At 41.7% G+C, this 3,062-nt stretch overlaps 1 non-coding gene across 1 annotated transcript; it reads right to left on the bottom strand.

Moving 5' to 3' along the window:
- Nucleotides 1-760: 760 nt before the first annotated feature.
- Nucleotides 761-899, bottom strand: LOC114814127. Its single transcript, XR_003761864.1, has one exon. It is a non-coding gene; the product is annotated as a small nucleolar RNA SNORA7 (small nucleolar RNA).
- Between the last annotated feature and the right edge of the window lie 2,163 nt (nucleotides 900-3,062).

The following is a 3,062-nucleotide window of genomic DNA, read 5'->3' as shown; positions in this document are numbered from 1 at the left end:
ATCTTTCTCTCAGAAAGGCCAATGGGATAAGAGCAAACACTTCCCAGTTTTTTTTCAGTGGCTTGAAATTAACAACTCTGAAAAGTTTATCAGTTGCTCACAACGGTCCCTTTGAGTCACAGGGGACCAAGTCACTCTTGGCCAAGGGAAGGGAGAGGATAGAGGCCTTTGCCCAGATGACTAAAATAAATGGGAATTTTTGCTTCGTTTAATTTTTACCTAAGGGTTTTTATATGGCATTTGTGAAACGCTATGAGCCAGACAATTTACTAAATGCTGAGGTAGATACAAGCTAATCAGGTCGGACACCATGTCCCACATGAGGCTCACAGTCTTAATTCCAATTTTACAGATGAGTTAATTGAGGCATAGAAAAATTAAGTGGTTTGCCCCACGCTACAGAGCAGATAAGTGGCAAAACTGGGATTAGAACCCAGGCCCTTCTGAATCCCAGGCCCCTGCTCCATCCTCTAGGCCACACTGCATCCAGATAATCCCTCGGGTGTCCCCTTTGTTGTGCCTTTAGACACTTGTCTTGTCTTATGCCGTCGAGTTGTTTCCGACCCATAGGGATGCCATAGACACATCTCTCCCAGAATGTCCCGCTCTCCATCTGCAATAGTTCTGGTAGGGTATCCATAGAGTTTTCTTGGTTAAAAATATGGAAGTGGTTTACCACTGCCCCCTGTCGTGCAGTCAATTTGAGTCTCCACCCTCGACTTTCTTCCATGACGCTGATACACCGCATGGGTGAGTTTTAACTTGTAGCAGATTGCCTTCCACTCGCTAGCCACTGGCCAAGCTATGAATGGAATGGGTTATGCCTCTGCTTGACTCTCCCTCCCATAGCTGAGACTGGTAGAGTACTGGAAACTCTCCAGGTGCCACCCTGAGAGGGACCTGGGACACTTGGCTAGGGTATAATCTTATCAATCAGCAGTAATATTTAATGAGCATTTTCTCTGTGCAGAACACTGTCTTATTAAGACAGTACAATAAAGTTATTAGATGTCATCCCTGTCCTCAAGGAATTTACAATCTAGCAGCAAAAGACAGACATTGCAATACAGTATAGGTAGGAAGAAGCAGTATAATATAAAGTTATGTATATAAGGCCAAATTGGGAGTGGGGAGTGGGGGGCGAATACCAACTACTTTTTAGATGCGGGTGTTTCCTTCTGCGATAAACTAAACTGGAGTGGCAGTTGAAATTGGGGAAGAATGGGGTGTAGAAATCAGGGGAGGCTTCCCAGAGGAGATGTGATTTCAGGAGGTCTCGAAGATGGGTAGAGTGGCGTTCTGCCAGATATGTGAAGGGGAAGAAGCGGCAAGGCCTAGTGAATATAGCATGGGTCTGGGAGTCAGAGAACCTGGGTTGTAATCCCAGCTCTACCCCTTTTCTGCTGTGTGACCTTGGACAAGCCACTTCACTTCTCTGGGCCTAAATTACCTCATCTGTAAAATGGAGATTAAGACTGTGAGCCTCATGTGGGACATGAACTGTTTCCAACCTGATTAGCTATTTGTTGCTGAATTGTACTTCCCAAGCGCTTAGTACAGTACTCTGCACACAGTAAGCGCTCAATAAATACAACTCAATGAATGAATTAGCTGTGTTTACCCCAGTGCCTGGCACATAGTAAATGCTTAACAAATACGATTTTTAAAAAATCAGTGGCAGCAATTTCAAATAAAAAGAATGCATCAGCGCAAAAATTTGGTTTGTCAGTCAGTGGAATTGGTTAGTCAGTGGAATCACTTACCAAAGAAAATAATGAAATCTCCTTCAGTTAGATTCTAATCCATCTGCCAAAAGATTTAAGTGTAGTTTAGCTGGAAGGGGGAATCTATTAGATGGCATCACAGGTATTTCCAGGGTTAAGGTTCTATGATTCTAGGTAAAAATGGTAAATTAAAAAATTTTTTAAATGCTCCCGTTCTCTAGCAGAAAATTTAAACTCAATGGCTTGTAAGTTTGGGAGACATTATTTTGCTCAGTATAATAGTTAATAAACTCTATAGCCCCAGTTAATTTATAGTGTTCACCTTGATGACATTTCCTTGACTTCGTATATGCTACAGAATAACAGACTGTTTTATTCTGCTTTTCCACTGATGGAAGAGCAACTCACTTTGCATTTTCTGCTATGTTATCTCATTGCAACTATGAGGGCTTTTGGGGGGGAACTTCATCAAGAAGCTTGATTCTCTTATTTTATAGGGTGAGCTTAAAGTGGACAAAACTAGTATAAATATGTTCCAATCAACATCAGATTCACTTTCAAATTCAAGACACACTCACATATATGAATTTGAAAGTGATCCTGATATTCATTTATTTTTATACATATGTAGGTATCTGTCCTTTATAGTGTGAAATTTTATCTGTGTGAAACTCTAACAATCTGCTCCATGCCTTGTGCAAGGAAGAATTATCTTCTGCAATTTTACTGGCCATAGTGCTTGACACTGATTTTGTCTCCTGCTCTCCCAAATCTCCACTCTCCAACGAAGCGGATTTCTAAACAGCAGACTTGCCTATCTTCAACTTCTATATATCTGTGGTATTTGTTGAGAGCTTACCACGTGCCAAACACTACTACAGGTTGCAGAAGATCCAAGATAATCGGGTAAAACAGAGTCCCTGTCCTACATGGTGTTCATGATCTAAGTGGGAGGGAGAACAGGTATTGCATCTCCATTTTACAAATGAGGAAACAGAAGCATAGAGAAATTAAGTAGCTTGCCCAAAGTCAAACAGCAGACAAGTGGCCAAACTGGGATTGGAACCCAGGTTGTCTAACTCCCACGCCCATGCTCTTTCCCATAGGCTGCTCGAGGTCTCATGACCTTATAGAAGGTCAAGTACTAGAATGGTTTAGTATACTTTCAATTTAATCTACACAAATGCACCCCTACTCCCAGTCTGAACTCTTGACCCCTGCCAGCCAGAATGTGTCTGGATGGTTCAGTGCAACCCATCACTGTTACTGGAAGAACAACCCAAGCTCATGCCTTTTTGATGCTGGAAAAATCTAAACAAAGTTTTTATTCATTTATTT

Source organism: Ornithorhynchus anatinus, chromosome 8 (assembly GCF_004115215.2).
Source record: "Ornithorhynchus anatinus isolate Pmale09 chromosome 8, mOrnAna1.pri.v4, whole genome shotgun sequence".
NCBI classification, from domain to species: domain Eukaryota; kingdom Metazoa; phylum Chordata; class Mammalia; order Monotremata; family Ornithorhynchidae; genus Ornithorhynchus; species Ornithorhynchus anatinus.
Note: the sequence above shows the minus strand (reverse complement) of the source record. Positions and strands in the feature narration are given on the sequence as shown.